We start from the raw sequence: 27,069 nt of genomic DNA, 5'->3' as shown, positions 1-27,069 counted from the left end.
GGGGCGGATTTTAATGTTTTGTCAAGCTAACAGGTCTGGCATTGTACCACTAATTAATTCATGATAGTTTACATTATAAAGCTGTAGGTCATTTTAGTTACAGAGAACAAAAATTAATGTGTACCAAGATCTCTGTTTAGATAGCTCAGCTTTCTTAGAATCCTTTATGTCCTAACATACTTTATTTTTCCAACATAGTGTTTCATTGTTATTTTGGATTATTACCGTACCACAGTTATCTTGGGAGGCTGGAGACAAAGATAAATCTTCAAAGATCAGCTGGCTCATTACTAAAGGGAAAAGGAAAACTGAAATAGCATTCAATCATCTCAGCTGAACTACAAAGTATTTTTTATAATTTCAGAAATGGGAAGAGGCAAGGGAGGGGAGTGGACTAATGCTGAATTCTTCCAAGCTGCTTGACCTTCCTCCCAGTTATGGCTAGTCTCTTCTTTCTCTCTTAAAGCAAAGAATCTCCATACTGCCTTTATATAATGCTGTGGTTTTATACTGCAACACAGCCTATATGGAATTCTGGAACAGCCCATCATTGCATTATAGTTCTATTCATTCACATCTATTCTATTAGAGTAGGAGGGTGAGTAACTGTCTTAAGCAATAATTAAAAGCAGAAATAAGATAAAAAAAGCAGGATAGTGTCCTCATACCATTGAGACATGAAACTGGAACACTAGCAACAGAGAAAGGCCCAGATTCAAACAAGTTTAAAAAATCCAGCAGTTACATATGCAAAGACCTTGGCCCCAAGGGGCTCTAGCATACAAAAATATTAAGTGTTGTGACTATAATAAGCAAATCTCCTCACAACTAATGAGCATGGAAGCAATAGCATCTCTCTCATCTTTGCACTGGGTGCTTTCATAGAGTACATAGAAGGCACACATGGATCCAAATTCACTCATCTCACAGTAAGTTTGGAAGCATGAATCCCGAAATCTTTGCATGCAATGCAGCAGACCTCAGATACGTTGCTGGATAACATAGTCTGACTGATAAACATGCTGTGTTTTGGACTCAGTGCAGACCCTGCCTGCCAGTTCTACCAGGTTAGGCATTTGTGATCCATGCCTCATTTTACAGTACAAGCACAAGCTTAAAGTGCTATTGTTTACAAGGGAGTGGTGCATTATTTTTTAATATTTTTACAGAAACAGTTAAAAAAAATCCTTCATTTTTTTTTCTAGGGAGAGGAAGGAAACAGGCTTCTTTTTTGGTCTTTTCTGGGTCTGTAACTAGACTCCATTGTTTCCAGTCTTGTAAAGTCAATGCAAATGGACTACATCAAGCTGCAAGGTCAGATACTCAGTACCAACACGTGCTGCTTCACTAAGAGGCTGACTTAAACCAAGAACCACTGTGACATCAGTGGTGGCAACATGTTTACCAAAATTAATGAAACAGAAAAAACATGTTTCATTACTTTTGTATAATGCAAAATTGGCAGAATAACATTCTCTGTGATGTACATTTTGAGTGAAAAGCATACTCAGAGGTGATTTATACAAGACAAAGCTGAAAGTAGTTGAACTTACAATAGGAGAGACAAGTAAAATGCAGAAGTCCCAGAAAGCTAGGTACTTTGTGTAAAAGAGAAATTGATGCATCATAAAACATACATTCACTGACTTGAAAACTTTTTGTGCAACTATCACTCCACTTCATGTCTGAGAGACAATGTAATGAAGAGCTCTGAAAAAAGTGCTGATGTCATACTCTTGTTCGCTTGTACTCATTTGCCTCAATTGTGGAAAAAAAACATACTTGTTGAAGATTTTCAAATGGTAAAGGAACTGATGATTAGCTCAAACTTACCAGATGCAGAAAACACAATAAAAACTGAGAGCCTCTGTACATTCAACATTGCAGCAATGCCCCCTCCTTGTTCAGCACGTCATTCTCAACGAAGATGGCTGGACAAACCAAGAAAACAAATCTCTTCTAAATGCTTGAGTCTGTTTAGAAATCTTCAACTTCAGAACTATCAAGGTAGTATTGGAAAAAACACTCTTTATGACAGATTTGGTTTTGTGCTTAGTGGTGCTACTACATCTAGGTCTAGAATTATAGGAACACACTCTTCAAGCTCTGTTTCTGAAATAAGCATATCCACCTTGTGGAATATAACTATTCAAATTAGTTGGTAATAGACAGTGAAGAGCTTTTGTTGCTTTGTTTTGTTGGGTTTTTTTAAACAATCATGAATATATTGTTATTGCTACAGAAGAGGTCCTTATCACCTGCTTTGATTGCATGGTGCAGTTTCACCCTATCCCTTAGCAAAGGCAATGCCACTACCATTTAGCATTCACAGTGTAGACCAACTTACATTTGTCAGTCCATCTCTGTACTTCAAGGATTACAATAGAAAATTTCTCATTTGTTTCTAGAAGAAACAAATTCTTTCTAAAAATTCTTTCTAAAAGAAACAAATTCCATTTCAATAACTGACAATGTGAGAAATACATACACATTCATCTATCATTTGCTTTGGATCAGCTATTTCATGAACACCTGATGCTTTTGTAAAAATGGAAGTCACAATACTGAATGAGAAGCATCATGGATAAACTCACAAGCAGCACGCAATCTTGTCATCAAACAACTGAGAATCTATTAAACAAGAAAAAGTTGCTGAAAGCACTGAGAAACTTGAAACTGAAATGCCTCATGTGGCATATTTGGTGCCTTTCAAGACATAAGAAATTCCTCATCCTGGTCTACCCAAGCACCTTGACTGAACATCAAGAGATGTTTTTGATGCAATTCCATGTTTGAAGACAATACAGTGGATAAAAGCCAAATGTATTGGCTCACCCACACATCACCTATAATAATTAAATAATAGTGAGGATCTTAATATGATGAGGGTCTTAATATTACTTTTAAAAAACCTCCCTTTCCACCACAGCCTCTTCACAGTAACATCCAGTTAGTGCTCAATTTATGCTGCAGGCTTTTGACAAGGTGTTTCCACTTACAAACATGTCCTGCAACAAGGCAAATACAAAAACAAGAATTATGACTTCTCTCTGTGAAATAGAATGAAGTAAAATGAACTGGAAATAAAAAACATTGTGGTCTTACAATAATAGTAATGATTTTAATAATTAAAATTTCTTACATATGTTGCTATAAGGAAGGAACTTTAAATTGCCCACTTCTCTGTGAATACTGTGGGCTTTGGAAGGGAGGAGGAGAGTTGGTTTTGTGGATTTGTTTTCTGTTTGAGTAGGTTTGAGGTTTTCATTCACCCCATTAGTCATTGTCATCCCCTTTCTAAATCTGAGGACCAAAGGTACAGAAAAATTAAGACTATCCCCTATTTTTCATGCCAGATTTGTAATCCCTAAAATCTAGTAACTCCCTATGCTTCTTCAGACAAAATATTACATGAGTTGAGGCACAATTACCATTAACTTAGAGCTGTGAGTGCACAGCATTTCCACAAAGTAGAGCACAGATTCTAAGCTGGACATCAAGAGGAAAGAAGGAAAAGGAGAGGGGAGCCACTAGTAATGTACATGAGTGAAAAGGGTGCCTTGAGTGATTTGGTCATGCTATTCCCACCAGTCTTATACAATCCACCCTCATCATCAAACTTCATCCTTCTACCTCACATCTCTACCTCCTGGATCCTCTCTCCTTTACTCTTATACATCTGCGCTTCACAGTTAGACTGGATGATCGTTGTAGGTCCCTTCCAACTGAACTAATATTGTATTCTATTCTATTCTAATTTTATTTCTCTCCTATCCACCTCTTCTGCACCTTAGCACCTTTACTGCATTCCCTCCTAACTCCACTAACCCCTTCTTCATATTCCCCTCCATTCCAGGCATACTGCTTCTGAGTTTTTCACTATGCAGACAAAGTGCTTAGGAGAAAACTAAGAGCCATCCAAAAGTGGTGGGAAGGTGGCTGGGATGACAGTTAGGAGCCCCTCTGGAGCATGGAATGAGAAGCACTGAGGGCATGGACCACTGGCAGAGCGGCTTAATCCCCAGAGAATTCAACAGCCACAGTAACAAACACCCAAATCTCTACTGAGCAAGTGAAAACATTATTCAGAAGCTTACAACCGGGCTGAATGTTTACTAGGTCAACAAAAAAATCCCCCACTGCCTGCCATGATGCAACTGATCTGTCAAAAGGCAGGTCTGTGCTTCAGAGCCTAGAAATGTTATTGTTTTTCAATGCCACACTTGGAAGAAATGTTTAACAAAGCACAACAATTTTTTCCCTCCATTATTTCTGAGAATGGAATTATCAGGTATTTTAGCTTAATTCACGAACTCCAAATTTCAGGCAGGTACACAGAATATCAAATCTCAGTTTAAATTACTATATTCTCATATACTTAAAATTCATTTTTTTCCAATGGAAAGCAACTAGCAACCTTAACTCTAGGCATTGCCATAGGCTCCACCTATGACATATAATCGCTGATATAAAGAAAGGACTGATTTCAAGGGTCACACCTAAAGATGACCTAATTTGATGATACCCTATCTTCTCAGCTCTTGCTTTCTTAGCCATAACATGACTGTTGGGTATATACCCTTGGGTATGAAAGGGGAGGTACACTGTATTTGCAGTACTCCTGTGCCCCCTAGAGCATTGTATTGAAGAACCTAGAATTGACTTAGATTGCTGGGGATATAACATAGCCTATAGATGTTTAAAGCTGATTTAATGTAATGTAAGGTTGAGAGGCTTATATACAGTATTTTCAGCAAAATTTCCTTTCCATTATGTCCTTCAGATGCCCTTTAGCTGGCAGCTTAGTATAAGAGCTGTTGGACTATTTATAGCAGACTTTTGAATCACACTTAGGTATTTATAAAACATCCTGTCTAGTGAAGGCTTCCATGGTCTGCTTTCCTTCACTTCTGCTGATAGTGAAGGCTATATAATATCTGAGGCAGTGAGGTAGACCAGAAAACTAGGCATTGTTCATTAGTTATGGATTCCACATATTCTAAAAGGCTGCAGTCAAATCATGGTGCAACCATTTAGGAAACAAATGAAGTAACACAGACTTGCAGGTAGTATAACCTGACATTTTTGTCCACTGAGAGTCTTAACCTCCTGTTACATAAACTCCAGAAGAACAGGTTAACAGAAAAAGACATTTTCAGGCAACCCACAAAACAGCTGTCCATAATTGCCACATTCAGAAAATAACTGTATATTCCAAAATTTTGCACAGTATCAAAGCACTGATGCTGAGATAAGCTGTTTATCAATGATCAGTTTATAAATGAATGCACCTACAGTTAATTAAATGACACATAAGCAAGACATAGCCAAGTATGTCTAAAAAGATAAGAGAAACAATAGTTAAAAACAAGCCATGAAATAAAGCCTCTCCTACAGTAAGGAGAGGCTTTGGATCCATTTATGCAGCATCAATGAAAGCAAACAACTTCCTGATCTCAAGCTGAACCAAAATGGGCAACTCTTCCATTCTTTACTTCCTTGTGACTTTTCTAAAAGCTATCCATACTATTTGACACTAAAATTTTACATGCACCCATCCCTATCACAATTCAGTGCTAACTGTACTCATTTTTGTTGTTCCTGTTCAGTATTTCTCATAGCATGTCTGAGACATCTATGTTCATTTCTTAGTTTTTATTTGAGGCATTAATGTCCACAGAGAAAAGTGTGCCCTTTTCAATCCAGTCTTGAGTTGTTTTCTCAACAGAAAGAGAAGCTAATATTGTGTTGTGTAACAAACAGCAAAGTTTTGTCATACAGAAGATGCCATGTGATAGATATAAGAACACAACATTACATTCACTGTGTCTGCATTAGCTACTTCATATTTCTTAAAAAAAGGTAAGAACAGGAAAAAAAGAAAGTGCCCACAAAACTTTTTGAGACTTATTTTCAGGTATTATACACAAATTATGTCTCTGTTCTGTTTCATGGTGACTTAAATCTGTCCATCTAGCATGAGGAACTGATAAACTTTTTCCCGCATAAACCGCAATCAGAGTTTATGGCATTTTTTACTGAACCATAAAATAATCATTTGTCTACTCATTTCAGAAAGTACAAAGGCTCCTTTTCTTTTTAGGGATTGTATCCCAAGCTGTTTGTGGAATATTGCCATTTAGTCATTATCATCAAGTTATGTTCCTATGTGGAGCATGACTACCAAATAAAAATAGGCAGCTATTCAGTGCAATGTGATGACTCTGTTCTGTGTGCTACTTCAAATGGCCCAGGTACTACCAGTATTTAATCAATGATATCAAAGGGTCTTGATATATGTAAAAGAGTGCGATTGATATTGCGTAACCAGAGGAACGGACAAAGTAGTATTAATGTCATTTGTGGACTGTAGACCATTGTGGAACACATTTCAATCATGTTTTCTTCAGTATCAGCTGGGAGTAATTTTGTAACAAATTTTGTAAAAAAATTTAGGATTCATTTTAAAGCTGCATATAAAGTTCTGTTACCCTTGATATCAAATGAAAATGCCTTTTAGGGGAAATGAAATGGCATTTATCAAAGATAACTCATTTGGTCAATGGGCCACGCCCTAAAGCACAGTGAATGCTTTCTCCTCTCTCTGAGTGACACCTGGTATTTTACACCCAGCTCTGTGGCCAGCCAGCCATGGCCAGGGTCTGCAGGAGCTTCCAACTCAGTTCTTCAGGGGCAGTTCTCAGTCCCTCTTTGAAATCATCATCCCGCCAGTGTCCTAAACTTACATGAACTCATTCCTCATAGGCTGATTTCTCATTCTTAAATTCATGGTTTTTACAGTCTCCTCTACCCCTCTTTCAAAGCCTCCTCAGCACCTCGGAAGGCCCCAGGGTCACAGAGCCCCATGCACCGGGACACTCTCTTTAGAGGCCGGATGAAAGTTCCCAGGGAAGCTTGGGGAGGCCTCCTCCATGCAGTCTCCCAGGACAGCCAAGAGGAGCAACCTGTGGACACGTTGCCAAGCCTGATTGCGCGCTGGGACAAAATGGTGCTGCACATCTGCAGCAATCATTTACAGTTTGCCTAGCCACTAACCTACTATTCCAGAAGCATTTCTCCTTGTGCTGCACTTACTGATTTACCAATGCAGAACAGAGGCCTGGCATCATGCTACCTCCAAGCGTTTCATGCACGAACCCACATCTCAGGCCTTCGAGGTGAGGGGTCTGAGGCGGCTGCACCGAGCACCTCAGGCCGCTGGGGGCTGCTGTGGGGCCTCCCCGCAGCGCCTCTCGGGCTCATCGCCGGCGGCGAGCACCGTTGGCCCAGCCGGCGCCGGGTGACCTCAAGTCAGGTCCTCGACCGGGAACTCGGGCCCTGGGTGACATCCAGGGGCTCCCGTCCGTCGCCCTTCGCGCCTGGTGCGTTTCTGCCCTTTGAAATGTCTGGCCGAAAGGGCGAATTCCCTCAGAAGTGCCGCCGCTGAGGGCGTGGCGGTGCTCTCTTGTGAGGGTCCTAAGAGTCCTAACGGCTGGCGGGGCTCGCGCCAGCGGCTGCCCCGGCGCCGGCAAGGGGTGGGAGGCTGCCGGGCCGGGCTCGTCCTCCCGGGGAGAAGCAGGAGCGAGGCTCCACGACCATAAACTGAAGAGACTTTCAACCGATACTTCCTTATTTGTTGTTTAGATACGTTACCGGGGTGTGGACGCAGAGGCAGACGAGGACAAACAAGGCACCAAACGCTGCCGTGTCACCAGGGAAAGGCCGTGGGTTCGGGGTGCTGGCGGAAGGCCCCTCACCGGGGCTCCGGCCGCGGGTGCTGGGGGCGTCTTCACCTCCCTGACTGCCGACGAGGTCCTCTAACGGGCTGGGTTACGAGAATCCATGTAACGCGGCGAGGGAGGTTCTATGAAAACTTGTCAAGGAAAGCCAGCGGTTTCCCTGCGATACCGAGACCGAGAAAACGGGAGACCCACAAAGGCATGGGTAATTAGCACGAGTGCTTCTTCCCTGCTTCAGACTGTGCTGGCAGCGCTGATGGCTGCACGGTTTCATAACCACGTGCAAGTTTATGTAATATGAAGAGCTGGGTAAGGTCAAAGGAAGCAACCTGAGTTACCCTTCTTTGCTGCAGCCCTCACCTTCAGTGATTTGCAGGCTTTCATCAGTTTCTGACAAATGTGCCAGCTAAATACACTATTATAATTTAATAATTTTAACAACAGGCACCTATCTGGCTCTGAGCAATTCCTTGAATTTGTTCAAATCTCAGTTGCAGTCCTAACTATTGGTGCAGGTTGTATTTCAGAAAAATGCCCTATAATGCCCTTTATAATCCAATAAGACCATGCAATCTTGCAAGATCTGGCTTGCTTACCAAACAATAAAATACCATTACCACATCCTATACTGAGGTATGGCAATTGCCTGTGTCCTGTCAGTCTTTTCAATTTAAAGTACTGCTGGAGTTTCAGCACAGTATATCCTGTAAGTAGGATGAGAATTAAGCATTTCAGAAAATGATGTTTTGCATCTCACCCTCAAAATTCCATTGACAGTATGCCTTTGTCCTTAAATACCTAAATATCTTTAAATATGTGACCAAGCTAAAGGGAATTAGGCGCAGAGTCTCAGTTGAATTTCAGTAGTGTATGGCTACATATTGCCCTGGAAAATTCCATCAGAACCTGTTCATTTCTTGACTTCAGTGTTTCTCCTTCATTTGTCCTACATCTGGGGACACAGGGATAAGGATGCTTTTGTTTCTCATTTTGCTCTCTCTGTTTAGATTGATAGGCCCCATCTCAAAAGGGCTATCACAGTCTGACTAGACAATGTCTGGCACAATGCAGCCCCATAATCTGTGCTGTAAAAATGCTAGATACCAAAATTAAAATGATCTCCAGTATTAATAACGCACTCATCACTCTACTATCCAAACACAAAAGGTAGTGATGTTGCCCCTTAAGTACAACTAATCCCCATAAGTGGGATTGTTCACATATTTTGTATCATCTATGGAGTCACCTGGTCTTAAAGATGCTATGAATGCCACAGCGTTTTAAATTGTTATGTTCCTGATGGTTTAAGTTCCTAAATTTAAACACAGCAAATTGTGAAGTCAGAAACAAACCTGAAGTGATCAACAGGGATGTGTTTAACTTTCCATTGTGCTGCCCCTACTGTCGATTAAGGCTTATCTACTGCTTGGTGTTAGTCATTAAAAAAAAAAAAAAAAAAAAAAAAAAAAAGTAGTAGTTATGGAGCACATAGTGCCATGTTCCAGTCAAATGCTTTAGCAAAGGCTGCTGTTATGAAAAGGATTTTCTAATAAGGCGAATAATGCTCTTCAGATTCTGACCTCCTGGCACGGCAGTGAGATTTATCAGGAGGGGCATGTGACTAGTTAAGACACACAGCCCCAGCTTGAAGGAAACAGCTGCTCATTTCATGCTTTAGCACTTGGCAGCTGGACAAGGAAGGGTGATGTTTGTGTTGAATACCTCTGCAGAACCAAGTACAGTAAGTGATTTTCCCTGGTTTTGTTTTTTTTTTTTTTCCTAAACTGCCACTGCTTTCCTATTTTCACCCTAGACCTTTTGTAAAAACACTTAAGGGTGAAGGTGTCACTTCATTGATAAGCAGTCATTCATGCTCAGAATGCCTATATTTTTCTGACCTGTGATTAACAATAGCATTGGTTTTGCTTTTGCAGGAACAAAGTGGGTAGGGTGTTTTGTCCTCATGCTAGCCAGGGAGGGAAAATGGTGTTTATTTACTCAGATGATGGAGTGAAGAGGTTGTTTATGATGAACGTATTTTCCTTTCTCTGTAAAGCTAGTCAATAGGTAATGATGCAACTTGAGTATAGAGCAATTTCAGTATTTGGCTTAAAAGTACTCATGTTAGGAATTGACAGAAGTACCCCCTCAAAATAGTGTGATTGATCTGTGCTTGTAACTGGTTACTTTTTGGGGGTGAATGCAGAGATTTTGGGGGAAGAAAAAGGTAGAAGCAGAGAAATACAGGAAGACAGTGAAGATGCACTGATTAAGATATAATTGAGTCATTCTGGATAATAATGCATAATTACATTGTGAAGATTGAAAAAATCCACACTAAAAACAGGGAGCGAGTCTCCTAAATATCACCAAGTTTTTAATTCAATTTATTTTTGGATACCTTCATTTTTTATGTTTTTGCTTCACGAATGATTGATTTCCCCATCCAATAATTTTTGACTGTTACAGTCTGAAGTTTTGCTTTAAAACACAAGAATTGGACTATTGGATATATATAAAGGAGCTTTTGATCAATTATTCACGTAGAGATGAATTAGGGTTTTTTGAGGAAGACTTTGGAGGAATGGGAACAAATGAACGGGTGATGGACCTTGATATGTGATGAGACTGAGGGATGCCAGGTGCTTTGGGGAAAGTTAAAGACGGGCAGAGGTAGAGAGCAGTGGGGTCCTGTTGAGGAAGGTGTATATCAAGTAAAAAAGCCTGAATTTCAGAACAGGACCAAGGGTAAACCCTGGCAGGTTTAGTGAATCATGTGGTCCCTCCTTTAAAGATGGGGACAATAATCCTTATTCAAAGACTTCTCACATAAGAAAGAGAAACTTCATTTATTTCTCCCTGAAGACTTTTATTTTTTTTTTAAACTATAGTTTATGGCTTTTCTGGCTAACTGGAAATTTTATAGGAAAGTGTCAATCAGTTTCAATTGTTCATAAAACCAGAAGTCTGCCTGGCTTCCTGCCTGTTCACGTCTCTGAGGGTAGACTACCTTTGAACCAAGAGCTCAAGTACTATCAGGTTGCAGTTACACTGCAGCCCTCCCATGCAGATGGCACGCGACACTATAAATGCAGCAGGCCTACGGGCCCCTGAGGTGCCTGGCTTTGAGCTCAGGAGCCCCTAGTCCTCCAGGAACCTTGGCTGGAGCGGGGCCCTTCAGGCCTGTCTGGGTCTCCATCCCATGTGGTGCAGGGAGAATAACTGGTCTGCTCTCGCTTTTTTATTCTGATCCCAGAATAACTTCCTTTTTCTTCAGAGTTGTAGGAATTCTTCATTTGGGGTAAGACTATGCCACGGTGTGCTTGTTCCTACATATTGTATTTTACATTTGTGATCAATATTCTCTGTTAAGCAAACTGCCCAGTCAGATGAAAAGGACTGTTGAAGGGCCATGCTTTGAACCCAAGTTAAACCCCAAATCCACCAGAAAAGAGATAGAAGCTCAGACCCTTCCTGCTGTACCTTCTCCCCTATCTCTGGCACAACCACTGTGCCAGGGTTGGTGCAGAAGGCTGATGTAAAGCCATATAGTTCTGCATCAGCTGGATTACAAGCCAGCTATACGTGCCTCTTGTGCAACTGATTTTATTCTCAGGCATCCCTGGGAATTAAGCGTAGTGTAAAAGGGAACTCATGATGATTGCATAGTAAACATTAGATAACTGCACTGCTGAGCTTGCCTTCAGGTAATAATGTCTGAAAACACGTTGTCACAGCGGTCACTGAATTGTCTCAAAGAAATGTGGTGGGAGAGGTCAGTTTTGTGCCTCCATACTACTGATTATTAAGGTCATTGACAATAAGGGAGAATAACTCATCACTTGGATCTGCAAAATTTAAGGTAAACAACCCAGCTTTATTTACAGCTGCCAGCTGTCATTGCTGTATCTCATTTTGAATGAAATTCGAGACTCATGACTAGACTTTTAAATCCTCTGTCCACAAAATAAAGAAAATGTGATCAACATTACAAGATTCTCAAGGGTAGAGTTGTTTCAGTCCTTATCACCAACCCATTTTGGAGGGATGGATACTTGCTGTTAAACACAGACAGTGTACTTCAAGAAACTAGAGTATTGCAGTCTTCAGGGTCTCCTCTCTTTATGGCTTTTCTGATGAATTCCAACTGCAACATCTGTTACTGCAGCACCAGTCATGGAACATCACTGGGGCACACAGTGATTTTGCGCTTGAGCAGAAGACACAACATCTGTACCACCACTCTTTTATATTATTTTATAATATCCTGATCTCACAAAAACATGTGCTCAGTTTTTTGAGTATACCCCCCCATTACGTTCATGTAGGTCAAGGCAGGTCTGCATAGGCATGAAGTACCTGAATTAAATTTCAGCGTGCTTTGTTTGGGGAAGTGCTCAGCCCTTGCATTTCCCATTGATGCATCTCCAGAAAGTCCAATACCTACAAGAAGTTGTTCATCCTGGAATTTTTTTTATTGCATAGTAGAGGAGATTCAGTAACAGTGTGAGCATTGCTGTGCCTCTGCAGAAGCTCAGTGTACACTCATATCACTGAGAGCCTTGTAAGGTTCCTGTTAAATCCTTTTCCTTTACTCTGAGGAAATGATCAGGGCAGCCTTACAGCTCTCTGAATGGACATATTTCTGCTCTGTAGCAAAACATCTCACTGAATAGTAACCACAGTTTTGCCAGCACCTCTCTAGTCGAAAATGCCATTATACAGAGAAGCCACTCCCAGGATGTTCCTGAATAGAGGAAACTACTTTTAAAAATACTGAAGGGGTACTTGTGTGCTTTTCTTTTTTTCCTAAGCTGCTGGGCCTGGCTACAGAACACTTGTACAGGTACTCTAAACATCTTGCACAGAATGTTTTCCATTAACGTGTTTGTGGCATAATCACTTTTCACTGCTAAATTTGATAGACATGTTGTCATGTTGGCCCTTTCTTTTGAGTCAGGAATGGCAATGTCTTATACCCGAGTGTTTGAATAAAAAAGCTGAAACAAATTCTCAGGTCTTCTGGTTTTTTTTCTGTTCATTGCTTTTCTCTGCGTTTTTTCTATTCAATGTGAATAGCCAGTGCAGTAGTACTTTTCATTAATAGATTTGCTTATTGGCATAACATATCTAAAAAACACATGACCACCAGATTAGAGGTGTTGGGACAGGGGAGAACTTTTCTTTTGGTATGAAGGTAAAAGAACATCAGCTGCAAGCACTGGCAATATCAACAAAACAGACTTGGTGAGTCCAGTTCAGATACAAAGACTAATCCTAAAAATGCATAGGTATTTGCTGAGCTGAACTCATGAGTGGTCCCATCAGAAAGTTCATATTACCTCTGAGTGTGTATAGGGTCAGGGTCAAAGTGTGGGCGTGTGGAAATACCCACATGACTGATGTTTACAACTCAGCAGAAAATACAATTACCCCTGAGATTTACTCTGGTTGTTTTGGTGGCCATCTGCTGTCTCACTTCTCTGAATAACTGCTCCCCTTGCTGCAGTATCCTCTGACCACATTCAAATAGGTGAACTGGTTTGACTCTCTCTACACTGTACTCTCCCACCTGTGATTTATGCATATTCTCTTTACTAATGACCTGGAGTTTCTCAGGCAAGGGGAGAAGGCTTCAACATCTCAAGAACCTGCCAGACATAATTGTGCAAAATTAGTGAAACCTGAGCTATTCTTGTTCAGATACTTTATATATTTAGTTCCTGCAAACAGAAAATAACCGTATCATCTTAAATTAACACAAATTTAACATTAGTGATTCAGCATAATGTCTGCTTTGGACTACCACAAAAGTCATACCAAGCTTAATATACCAGTAGCTAATATATATTGATATTACGTGTTATGCATAACAATACATTTCCATATACAACTCCTTCTGCTACTGTTAAAACTACCTCTATTTTCAGCCCCTACTATGGAAACAGATGTTCCACTCAGAGTAGTGGTGGGCTTGTGCAAGAGAGTCTGGAGTGTGGGAAGTGTGTGCAGGAACAGGATCTCCAAGATGAACAAGGATTTTCCATTCATTTTGAAGTATATTTTGCTCCCTATGCCTGAAACAGGTTGATAATTTTCAATGTAGAAATCAGTCTTAGAGGCTAGTATTTAAGTAAGTCATACATGATATGGTCAAATAGATTGAATGTGACTTATATTGGGTATATTTGCATGCTTGCTAAACATATTGATGAGGGTGCCTTTGACACATGACCCAAGGTTGCATATATTCTTTGTCATGATGCTATATTCTTTTTCACGTTCTTTAAAAAGACATAACATTTCTCCAGCTTAAACTCTGGTTTCACCAAATTGGATTTCCTTAATCTGAATTAGCATTATTACTGACAAGATTCCATTCATAACCCATAATTTACTTAGGTCCATCCAATCCATAATCTTAGTGCTGGTTCATATAGCATGCATTGATAAGTTCTGTTTGTTTTGCAGTGACCCAGTGTTTGAACCCAGAGCTTGTTTGGAAATTTCTGGTGTCGCTAATGGGAAGTAAAAAAACAGTTTATGCAAATATGTAATTGATTACCAGTGGGGCAAATTACATCAGAAAACCTTTGCTGAACTAGGGCTTGAGTCAACTTACTGTCTAGATATATAGTAATTTTTGTCATCCGAATCAGAATAGCCATGACATTCCAGCCTTATTACACTGTTCATGAAATAGCTTCCTTAAAAGACTAATAATAATCTCCTCTGCTAAAGATGTCTTGCCTACTTCAGCTTGCTTACTCACGCTCTGCTTTACCAAATTCATGAACACATACTTCCTGGAACAGCTGCCACCCTTCCTAAAACTTTTGGTTTCCAGGCCCTGCCCTAATGACTGTCTGTATATTTTTATCTTAAGTAGGCATTGGGGCAGGAACTAGAATACACTTTTTCTTCCCTCTTCTTGAGTGAATGCTCTTCCCCTTAAATTATACAGTCATGTTCTTGCTTGCTTTCTCCCTGTGGCCCAAAGAAACTTCATTATTTCATTTAATATGGAATTTCATTGATGTTCTGGGGCAGGTAAATCTACTCTGTTGTCTCAGCCAAGACAGTGGGAGATTTACAATCCTTCCACTAATGGGAAGAATTGATCCTGTATCTCTCTCAGCTTTAAGGAATGTTCAGAGGTCTGGGATAAAGAGCTTGGGCACCACAGCTGCACCTATCCAGTATGGGAGTGACGTGCTAGGTGTGACCAGAGGATGCTTAACACAGGCAAAGCAGAGGAGTTTCTGGTGTACAGATCCCACCATTAGGACTGACCTAAGCAGGGAGCTTCTTGGTGTTGCTGACTCTGATAGGCTTCTCGAAGCCCACCGTTGGGCACTTGGGGACTTCAATACTGAAAATGCAGAAAGAGGTTAAAAGCTCTAGGCAGTCACCTTCTGGGGGTGAGGAAGTGAGAAGTGAGAGACCAGGCTGAGAATCACACCCCTGGAGTCAGGCTCTGGAATTGAAAGGGAGCCAGGATTTGGGCACTTAATCCTTCTTTTGGACCTAGTTCTCAGCTAACATTGTGGAACCAAAATAAAAGAGGTGAGTTTTAGATTAATATATCTTAAGTAAAGGCTCTTTTGCAATTTGCTTCATGTCTGTGTTTCAAAATCTGCTCCTTTTGGAATTCTTGCACTGATTTAACTATATTGATTCAGAAATCGGTGTAAACTCTGACTCGGGTATGGTTATCTGGTATACTAGTGCTTATAGAAATATAATTTATTCCTGTAAGTAAGCCTGAAAAGGAGTGAGCTATTTTGAAAACCTGACTGCAATAGCAGTCAGTCTTTCAATGCTGAATACTGGGGGAGAAAGAAGTCCCTAAGCCTCTATCTCAGCTTCTAAATCAAGATCTTCCCAACATCTTCCACCCTTTAATTTCCTCCCCTTCATTGACCACTTTTTTCACTTCATATTAGCTTTACCACGTAGCCACAGGATTTTTTTTTTTTAATCATTATTGGAGTTAAGCAGACCCTTCAAGAAATTCTGATAAGCTCCTTAAATTTGATAAATAAATGCTAAGGAGTAAATAGTTATGAGTTTCCTCTATAAATACAAAGCAAACAGGCTTGGATGAATTTAATAAGTGTCTTCCAAGTTACTCATGAGGGCAACAAGTATTTGGGGTGGCCTGAACCAGCCACTGCAAAGGCATTATACTACCAATTAACTGAAGGGGTTTTATCCACACAGCCAAAAAGATACTTGGTGGAGTATGTGATTCTCAGCTGTTACAGCTACAGCAGCTGCTCTTGTTGCTTTTCAAATAATGGTGAATCTTTGGCATAGCATCTCTGCAAAGGATGCATTTTGGGATTTTCTACAGATCTTACTCTTTTAGGCAGAAAATACAGGTTGCACTACAAATACATGAGCTTTAGAGAATTACAGTGTTGTATCTTAAGAGATGAGCATTGCAAACTTAACCAATGGGTTTTGGTGAGGTTTGTTTCTCTGAAGTCCTGTTGTAGCAAAGTGTTCTGCGGTTGTGTAAGTGGGATATTTGTGTAGCTGCAATCCTGCATTAAATATTCTTTCATACAATAAATATTTAACTACCCAAAATAGTATTAGCAAACTAAAGATCAAAGTTACTTGTTTAATGTATTACTTATTAAGGCAGGAACCGTAAGAGGCTTTTCCTCTTTTTTTCTTTGAGGGAGATTTTTTTTTTTTACACTGCTCCTTCCCCTTTTTCTAATTGTCTTGCTGTTCCGTATATTTTTATATATAGCCCCTTCTTCAGATGAGCTTGTGTTTGTGTTTCAAGTCTTTTGATGAGAAATTTCTCTGTTGCCATTATTCTCTTTTTAAAGAAGGCATTTAACTTGTTGGCTTCAAACTGTCTAATTGTTAGGAAGGTACGTGGTTATTAATAAAATTCACTCTGTTCCAAAAGCTTGGATATAGGAATCAACTGTGGTGACGCTGTTCTCGTATCCTGTACTCTGTAGACTTCTTGTATCATAAACAGTTTTAGAGGTTTGCTGTGTGTGTTCATACGGTCATACTAACCAGTGTGTGTTTCTTAGTAGACTGCTTAGTAAGGAAACAAAGTTTAGTCAGCTGACTGACAGTTGCTTTGTTACCTCTGGAAAAAAGTACAAAATGTAGTCAGATGTGCTAGAAGGAGCAAATAATCTCTTCCCTGCTCTTCTCTGTTGGAGGGCTACTGTTTTAAAAACCTCTGAACTGGCTTAAGAAACACTGTATGCCTGTGTTTAAAATTCGCTCTTTGCATCATTAAGAAATCTGAAGCTGCCATTGTTTCACCCATCTTCCCAAGGGATACTCATAGAAAATAACTAGATGTAAGGAACTGCTCATGTATTTTGATGTCCAGCATCCGCTGACAGAATTTCACAAAGAAAGATGCTGGATCCCTCCTAACCTCCAGGCTGTGTTTTTACTCTACCAGCTTTTTTGCATGCCTGCTTGCCTGTGAGTTGTGAGTCATCGGTGATTTCTACAGATGCAAAACCATAGCACTGCACAAGGCATGCATCCCTGATTCATGTGAGTGTGCAGTAGAGAGCAATTTGCATGAGTTCCTAGGATCACACAGCAGGTCTGTCTACTGTCATGTGTGTCTGTCAGTGTTTTCTAGCGTACCATTTTAATTTGCATTCTCTCTTTCAAGAGCGACTGCTCTCAAATGAATGGGAAGCTGCCACCGGGGAGCGAGAAGGGTTACTGGCCTTTAGCAACCGGTCCATTCTCTCTCCTTGTCTGGGACCTATTAGCACATCTGTGGGGAAATAGCAGTTACATGTGAACCATTTTCTATATTCATCAAAGGGAAAATGAAGGAAGATTCCATTAGAAATGCACCATAACAGCCAAATGAGCAAAAGGAGACAAAGTTCTGTCCTGCCCCTCTGTCCTTTTAACTCTGTCTTGCTCCATCTCAGGCGTCCAGCTTCCCATTACTTAAGTCTCTGAAAGCCTCTTCCTGCCTTTGTTCTTTTGCCAGTTGCTGCCTTCAATTTACTGCACTGATAAGTGTACTTCCCAGGCTGTAAATGTGCGGTCAAGATATTTCTGAAGCTGACCCATGTTTTGATTGTAGTCACAGGAGGAAAGGTCAGCAGCAAAACTGCTCTCACTACATGGGGAGGCTACTCCTCACACCAGGATAGGTATAGGTTGTGAATTCATGGGGAGAGATATGAGGTAAAGTGTGGGATAACAGGGCTGAAGAAGAAAAAATAAACACGTGCTTAACGTCCCCTCTTCAAAAGGTGATACCTACCCTTACTTTTATTAGATGTAAAGGAACTGCAGTTGTTCTTCAGCTTGGGGAACACTGGAAACCAGAAAGAGTGAGAAAACAGATATGGTTGTCGATGCTAGAAATGATAGCAGGGAAAGTAGGAGGTGTTGAAGTCTCCCTTCACTGGTATCTGTGACAGCAGATAATAATTTTCTCTTCTCTTGATACAAAGTAGCTGCATAGATGGAAAAGGGAAGAGGGGATGTGTTTTAACATCTTGCTTTTTTGGGACACTTACCTATCATCTCTACTGTTTGGGTGACCAGCACAAGCCTGTAGAGCTTGACATGCTTGAGAAGCTCCATACGTGTTTGTAATTCCTGTGGCATCATTATAATATGTGGCACAGATATTTGCAATGTGGCTGTCTTCCAGCATGGGCCTACAAAGTATTGTGCCATGAGCAGTTAGTCTGCAGTGGGAAATAACTGGAAATTACAGAATTATATGGAGTGAAAAAGCTTCTTCCAAGTGAAAATCGATTTGGAAGCCACGGGTTTATCAGGCAAGAACTTTGATACCAAACTTACTGAATTTTAATACAAGTTAGAGGCTCTTATGTTTCCTCTTTGCCTTAAAATTGATTGAAAAGTGGTGTGAAACTGAAAGCTGCGCTGATTCTTAAAACTGCCAGAACTCTTGGAATATTTAACAGCTTCAAAAAAGACACTACCCAGGGACTATGCTACTATCGAAGAATTTTGGCTTAGTTAAAAATAAGACAAAATAAGGTTTGTGAGGGAAAATGTAGATCTCCAAGCTGAACATATCAGAAGGTCTAGGTAAATAGGGCCTAGAATTTCTTAGTAATCTAATTAATAAATAAGTGTGATTTTTCAAGTTTGGCTTTAAGAGAATATAGCTCAGAAAGGTAAATAATAACAAAATATTAAAATATTTTGTAACAGATATATGATAATCAATATACTGAGTCTTTGTCTTTCAGAACTGAAGGGTTGATTATTTCCCCATACGTTTTTTAAAGTAACTAAAAAAATGTTTTTTCTTGGGCTGGTCCAGTCTCATTAAAGGCATGTAACAGTATAACCAGTCAAGAATATATGCTGATAAGGTGTTTTTTTTCCCTGACAACCTATGTGACTAGGTCAACAAAGCAGACTTATTCATGAAAGACTGTAAAGAGCTGTATGCAAGTCTGTGAACAGCAGAGGTAATTGCTAAGAGTTTCTCTGAAGGCTTACAGGCAGTAGTATGACTTGTAAGAGATATTGACAATGTATTGATTTGGTTTCTGAAAAAAGATTGAGTTAGACTATGTGAACTCTTATTGCTGTTAGGTGTCCTCTCCCAGTGGGTTGTATTTTGGCGTTGGACATCTCTAATGTGTGTGAAGGGCAAAGATTCTCAGAAGTGCTGCATCCCCTGGCGTCATACACGTTAATCAAATGTCTGATATTTGTAATTTTATTTTTGCTTTACTGGGAATAGCAAAACAATTTCTGTGACAAATCTCCTGAGAAGTGTGGCTGAAAAGTTTTCCTCTTTTTGAAGACAAACTACAGTCTTCCTTTAGCTCTTCCTTTTAACCTGATGCATTCTGGGCAATTGTTCTACCTTGACCCATGGAAAGTGGAAGTAAGATGTCATCATCATAGTACATGAAATAACTCAAGCATGTATGTTCAGATTTTACTGCCGTTATTAGCTGGAGTTACAGTTACAGAGGCAAATGCCAACACGGTAAATTGAGGAAACAAATATAGAAGTGGATGGGACAAAGCTGAAGTATGGTAGATAACCAGTTCCATAAAATGCTAGAATTGCAACTGAGAGTGAAACCTTTGTTGTTTTTACAAATCCAGTTATCAAGTTATCCATTGTTTTAGGGGGGGTTATAAATGAGGAAACCTGGGGTTTTTTCTGTTGTCTCAGAAATCATCTTGGTTGTATTTCACAGAGATATGAATGCTAAACAAAATGCTGTCTAAGCAGCTCAAGCCTTTATCAAGTGACTTTCTGATTACTGAAAGTATTTGGTCGTGTGACTGTCCATTAGCATTCCTCATGATTTCTGTAAGCTTCTCTTTTATTTTAGGTCAGCATGTATTGTACCCCATGTGCTAATTTATGAACTTCTATGAGGCATTATGTGGCTCTGAGCTAATAGTTTGGTAGTACATATGAGTGGTTCCATATAACCACCTGCTTTCTTACCTATGGTCCCTATTCATTTAACCTCTGTTCCTATAGAAGAGTAGATGTCTAGGCCCTGAAATCATTTGTAATACCCTCCTATGTTTGTTGTGGTTTAACCCCAGCCAGCAACTAAGCACCATGCAGCCACTCGGTCACTTCCCCCCCACCCAGTGGGATGAGGGAGAGAGTTGGGGAAAAAAAAGTAACACTCGTGGGTTGAGATAAGAACAATTTAACAGGACAGAAAGGAAGAAAAGAATCATGGTGATGATGATGATGATGATGATGATGATAATAACATAATAAAATAATAACAATAATAGTAATAATAAAGAATTGGAATATGCAAAACAAGTGATGCACAATGCAGTTGCTCAGCGCTTGCCAACCAATGCCCAGTTAGTTCCCAAGCAGCAATCCGCCCCCCAGGCCAACTCCCTCCAGTTTAGATACTGGGCATGATGTCACATGGTATGGAATATTCCTTTGGCCAGTTTGGGTCAGCTGCCCTGGCTCTGTCCCCTCACAGCTTCTTGTGCCCCTCCAGCCTTCTTGCTGGGTGGGCATGAGAAGCTGAAAAATCCTTGATTTAGTATAAACATTACTTAGCAACAACTGAAAACATCAGTGTGTTATCAACATTCTTCTCACACTAAATCCAAAATGTAACACTATACCAGCTACTAGAAAGAAAATTAACTATCCCAGCCGAAACCACAACAATGTTAATTGGGTGACCTGTGGTGACCTGAAAGTAAATATTTAGCTCAGTGGACTCTTCTCTCAGAATTAAGCATAATGAAATAAATTTTGACAATTTGTAACTTGCATATTTCTGTGCTAAGGTGAAAAATGCTCGCGCCTTAGAGGCTATATTGGATGTAAATGGTAAGGTTTTGGCAGCAGGGGGACTGCGGGCACGGGCTCTGTGGGAGGAGGCCAGGGGCTGCCCTGTGTAAGACACAACTGCTTCCAGCTGTCTTTGCAAGGGACCCATCACAGGTCACAGCTGAGCCCATCAGCCGGGTTGGTGGCACCTCTGTGAAAACATTTAAGAAAAGGCAGAAAATGTCAAGCCAAGGGTGGGGGATGGGACAGGACAGGACAGGACATGGGGAGAACCAGAGAATGGAGAGGAGGAGGGAACAGCAGAGGGAATAACAAGGTCAGAGAACAAGGAGGTGCTCTGTGGCGGAGCAGGTACTTCCCTGAAGGGACTGTAGCCTGTGGATAAGCCCATGCCAGAGCAAGTACACCTCTGAAGGGACTGTGGCCCATAGAAGACCCATGCTAGAGCATTGGACAAGAGTGAGAAGGAAGGAGCAGCAGAGAGAAACTGCTGTGTACTGACCCTGACCTCCTGCACTGCTCGTTGCTTCACCAAAGGGACTGGGTGCAACCTGCAGCAATAACAAGGGGGGAGGAGAGGTGTCTGGAGTGCAGCTGAGCCTGAAAAAGTGGGAGGAAAGGTGTTCTAATGTTTGTCTTCTTTGTTTCCCAATACCCAAATCAGTAATTAAATATTTATGTTAATTGGCAATGAATTAAGTTTTACAGAGATTACACTGGTTTGGGGTAGGTAAATGAAATGGAGTAGGTGAAACTTTATGCTGTGGAGTCCGTAGAGCTGTGGAGCCACTAACATTCCCTATGCAGTGTTTGTTGTTAATATAAGGTTTGGCTTTAGCCATCCAACAGCATTGTACACTTAACCATCCCCCTGTCCTCTCCTCTTTTCAGACACAGATGTCCCACTCTGTTTAGTGTCTTTTCAAGTTCTGCTTTGGTCCAGAAAAAGAGTGAATCAAAGTAACAGGGTGCAGACAGTTACTGTGACTTGTTGTGTAACTGCTCTCTGAAGGTGTGTAGCAAAGGTGAATGAGTACAGTCACATCAGATGAGCCCAAGACTCTTATATTTCATTTTCATTCCTCTCCTGCCCCCAGCAAGGCTTGTATCTTGCATTCATGGAGCAGTGCCACAGTGTCTCCCTTGTTCTGTGTCCTCGCTCCACATGACAAACGTCATCAGTAAGCCACATGTGCCACCCTGCAGGCAGCTGTTTGTGATGGTTGAGGTCATGGACTGGGACAGAAGCAGTGGCATTAGGCTGCCTGGCAGGCTAGCATTACTGCCCTTTCCTGCCTAGCACAGCTTTGGCATGTGTCGGATGCTGGAGAAACCTGGCAATGTATGTCACTTGTTCAGAGTTTTCTAGAAATGGAGTTGTGAGTATTGTAATAAATAAACGGTACTGACCACCGAAAAGAAATATTTAACAGCTTGGAGAGGAAAAACTTCAGGAACCATGCATTAGGCAACCTAAGACCTGTGTTGACTTGAGCCCAAACAGATGTCTCGAATGCACCTGTGTAGGTGGAGGTGCAGCCATTATGTGTCCCAGCTGGGATTCTTATTATGGTAATTACACTTATATGTGTGGAGACTAATCACAAGAAAGGGCCTCATTGCGAAAGCCTCCACTACATCTACAGGGTAGCAGATGAACTCTGTCCTGGAGAGCTTGTCCTAGACACAAGCAAGACAGGATAAAGGAAAAAGGTGTAGCAAGGGAAGTTACCCTTAAACCTTCTCATGAGGCTCTCAATTTCTTCTTGGCTTCTTTTTCTGCATACTGCTACTGATTCTATTTCCCTGTTCAGCTGCTTGCATTTAGCACTCTTTCTCCAGCAGACAGGTGGAAGCTGTTTAATGCAAGCATTAAGTGTTGTGTTGTGGAGGCTTGGAAGAGGGGGAGACGAGGGGAGGTCTGGCTTGCTTAAACTGCCAAGAATGTCCTAATCTTGTAAAGAATATGACTCTCCTGTGTGCAGGCCTCTGGAAAGTTTATGGATAAACTGAGATCCATAGAGGTGCATGTGTGTCAAAGTTGATCTGTTTGCATGTGACTCTGTTTATTGTCCCTAAGTAGAAGGAAAATAGCCCACTTTTAATTAATGGGGAAAATGCTACACATACATTTACTTTGGCTTAGCTAAAAAGCTGTTTAAATTTCATTTAGCTAAATAAATATTACTCTGTATGTCAAATTTAATCCTATTTAAACCCAACTTATTGGTTTAGCTTGCACCTGTAACCAATATAACTTGCTTGAAATCCGTGTGAAAGTGCACACGCAGGGATTTGTGCTGGCTTGACATTTTAATATTAGTTAAACTGCTGTAACTTGTAGGTGTGGACCTCCCCTTAGTAGCCTCCAGCAGTAAAAATGATGTCTTTTGGTTTTACTAACGACGGTAGCCAACACTGAAAACTTGACTCCATGCTGCCTCACTCTGTTCTCACCATTTTATTCTTTTGCATAAGACCACAAGTTTACTGGCAGGGTATCCAGTTTCTTTTAAAATCTAATGTATTACACCTGACCACATCTGTCTCAGGAGCTCACAGCTTACACACTGGTTTTAAATACATCTATCAAGACAGTCCACAACAGTGCCATCTCAAGACTCCCAAAATGTTGAACACAAAATGCAATTACACTGCACTGTGCTAAGGAAAGCCATCTGCTTAAAGTAATTGTATGCATGTGGCGGTCAGAGTGAAAGCAAGACTTGGAAGGGACTCTGTATCCTGTAGTTCAGTCCATCAGGGACTTCTTACCTCTGGGCACATCACTGCAGATGTTTCTGCTTTCCCCCTAAGTAGGAAATGTGCATCCCATAATGGTAAAATGTCATGAAATAAAGCATGACATGCCTGATACCTTGACTTGGTTCATAGGAATATTATGGTTGTATCTATTACCTAAATGAAGGGGGTCCTTTAGACAAAGCTGTAAGCTTTGAGGGAACACTAAGGCTTATATTGATCATTTTCCTACCATCCTTCACCCATTCCTGACTATTGCCCTGAAGTCCCTTCCCGGCATGTGGCAGGTTCCCAGCAACACTCGTAGCGGAGTCTGTCATTTCAAGTGACCTGATTAAGAAATGAGAATGGATAGCTGTGGAGGATTGTGTGCCTCCTTGTGTCCTTAATGACCTCTGTTAACCACAGTAAACCCAATAGGATTTATAATTTCATTATAAGGCAAAAATATATTTTTTTTAGTTTCAGTGTAGTAGGCAGTCATTCACTAACTGTGTCATCTCATTGGGTGAGCTCTGTTTTTCTTATTCAGCTTTCCTGAATCCTGAAACAGCTGGATGACAATGAGATGTCTCAGAGTTACATTAGGAAGTATCTGGGGGCAGAGATTCTCTAGGTTATCTTTATTTGGAAGTCCAACTGCACCTTTGGCAATCAATTTTTTGTAACCACTTCCTTCAAAGTTTTTAACTCTTTACATGTATTATATATGTGTATTATGTACATATATGATACATTTTTATATACACATTATTATACATTTATATATATAATATAAATGTATTATTACATGTATGATTTTTTGTGCTTCTCGTGTTGAGCCATTGACTATCAAAATATAATTTATTTAATTTATGTAGACAAAATTCATAGTTGTATTTTACTCATCCATCTCTAGAGGTGTTGGTGTGGTTGGATACCATTGTGGCATGATATAGACAAGATGTTTATTGTTCTAGTAGAACAGCAGTGCTTAATGATGTAATGGTTGTGGTTGTTGGAGTCTGCAGTCAAGAGATGTGATATCAGGTTTTGGATCAGCTGCGGATATGTGGCTTAGCCCCAGTCAGCCACTTCTTCCTCCAGTGGAAATGTTTTATTCTTCTTTTAGAAGCATTATGAGAATAAAGCCATTTAGTGGTCAGATAGGCTGTTTGGGGGGATGGTAGTCTAACATCAGGATCTAGGTATCTACAGGTTAAGTAGTGTCATGTAATTAAAAAAAATCCTGCAATTTTACATGGAGAATTATTTACTGATTACTATATGGCTGCCTTAATTGTTGCCAACAGAAGATAGGAATTATACTCTCCTGTGCTATATATTATAGAGGATGGTAACACTAACAAAACTGAAAAGGTGGATCAAATCTCTTCCCCTCCTACATTTCATGCTTAGCAGTTTTCAATGGATAGGCAGAAAATGCAATAGCTTTTCTCAATTCTATATTTTAAAGAGCTGACTAAAAAATATTTTGAAATAGCCAGTGTAAAATTTATTTTATTTTTCTTCTCTTGAAAAAAAATACTAAGTCAGATGAAGTTGGAAGAACGAGATAGCTGGCTCTCTAAAAAAAACAAGCCAGTAATTTAAGCACTTAGGGAAGGACTTTGGGGTAGTCAAAAAGGACAAACATGCCCAAAGTGGGATTCTAGCAAAAGTTAGGTGCCAAAGTACAAAGTTATGATCTTGAAAAACACTGCTCAGCTGCTGGCTAATTCTCAAAGCAAGTAAACCAAGCAAATGCTCTACTTTTTGGGTTTTTTCCTTTAAATACATAAACAGTCTTGGAAAGAAAGACTGAACCTAGGGCAACCCTGGCTCAAGTGTGGCCTGACCAGCAGGTCAGAGAGCCACGTTACCTCCCTGTGTTCTCTCTGGTCCACTTTGGACAGCTTCGGTTTTTGTGCAATGACACAGCTATAGCAGGAAGGGTTGAGGCTACCCAGCCTAGACCCAGACCTAACTGTTAGGACGCCTTCTGCTACAATGTCAAGCAAGGCTTCAAAGCCAAGGACCACTGTGTACCCACCTTCCCCTTTTTCTTAGGTGAGTGCTCTGACTACTTACTGTTGTGTGAAAGGACTAGTTTTCCCCCAATTTGTTGCAAATAGCTCTGCTCGACTCCTGGAAAAACAGATCTGTGTGCCTTCAAGAGGGGGTTCTACACTACCAAACTCAGAGGAAAGTGCTTTCTTCCAGCTAGGAGGAAGGCACTGGCAGAGCAGGACTCATGCTTGTATCTCTCTGCTCATGTTTCCTGTTGGCTGACCTGGGCTGCTGCAGCATTGTGTGTGCACTGACATATAGAAACTCAGTGAGCTGTGCTTATTTCCTGCAGGCTTCTTCTCTCAGCTTCAGGGAAAAGTGTGTCATGTCTAAATCCTTTTTTGGCTGGGACTGGAAAGAACCTGGCTGTAGGCACCCATCTAAAGGTAATAGTATCTCTGGCTGAACGGTACATTTTGAAGGTCTTCCAAGCAAAACACTGCTGTATGCTTAAAGCAGCCTGGGGACCACAGGACTCTGAAGCCAGGTCTATAGAGAATTATCCAGTGCGGGACACTTTTCCAGGTGCTGGGATGCAATGTGCCTTGCTGCTAGAAGGTCCCTAACCAGTCAGTGGTCTCCTAAGTGGATCTGAGGTGCAGGTGGGAGTTAGCATAGGCCAGCAATGAGCAGCTTGCACATGCCAACCCTGTTTGGGAGGTTGAGATACTTCACTGATGTAGATTACAGGCCAACCTCTGCTAGCTGGCCTTTGCACCTGGGAGCCGGTCTGGGCATGGTCAGTTCAATAGTGCAGACCTAGCCTGCACGAGCAGCATTTTCTTCTCTTTCTAGGAAGTGGGAGTTGTGTCAGGATACATTGGCCCTGCATTTTGCTGAGAAAGGAGCATACCTGCCTGCGCCATGCATGTGAGCTGGCTGGCTGAGGTAGCACCAGCAGGGCCAGCAAAGCTGCCACTGCCTGGTGTCCCTTGGGTGGCTGGCCCACGGTGATGTCTGAAGGGCTGCAAGCTCACAGGGACCTGGCTCAGAGCACTCTTGTGCTCGTTGTAATAGTGGCATTTGGGAGCCGGGCAGGGTGGGTTACTAAAAAGGGTGAAGGATGCCAGTCCCACCAGGACTGAGTGTGCAGTACAAGGTCTGTGATGTGGTAGGTTTGAAAAACACGGTATTTGTGGGTGAATTAAAGCAGGCATATAGTTCATCAGTGCTTTGCATGACCAACATTAAAAGGTTATGTTACATGCA

At 41.0% G+C, this 27,069-nt stretch overlaps 1 protein-coding gene across 5 annotated transcripts in view; it reads left to right on the top strand.

Annotated features, from left to right (window-relative positions):
* Window positions 1–27,069, top strand: part of RASGRP3 (RAS guanyl releasing protein 3) — a 65,424-nt gene that overhangs the window by 5,696 nt on the left and 32,659 nt on the right. For 2 of the 5 annotated variants that reach the window (XM_030035918.2, XM_030035917.2), the window contains exon 1: window positions 9,279–9,480. The exons of 1 other annotated variant lie outside the window; for it this stretch is intronic. The gene's annotated coding sequence lies outside the window, so the exon portion shown is untranslated. Of the gene's footprint in view, window positions 1–9,278; window positions 9,481–18,036; window positions 18,135–27,069 lie in introns of those variants that run through there. 2 more of the 5 variants (XM_030035915.2, XM_030035914.2) reach the window with 2 other exon arrangements.

The sequence above is a fragment of the Aquila chrysaetos genome, chromosome 13 (genome assembly GCF_900496995.4).
Source record: "Aquila chrysaetos chrysaetos chromosome 13, bAquChr1.4, whole genome shotgun sequence".
Taxonomy (NCBI): domain Eukaryota; kingdom Metazoa; phylum Chordata; class Aves; order Accipitriformes; family Accipitridae; genus Aquila; species Aquila chrysaetos.
Note: the sequence above shows the minus strand (reverse complement) of the source record. Positions and strands in the feature narration are given on the sequence as shown.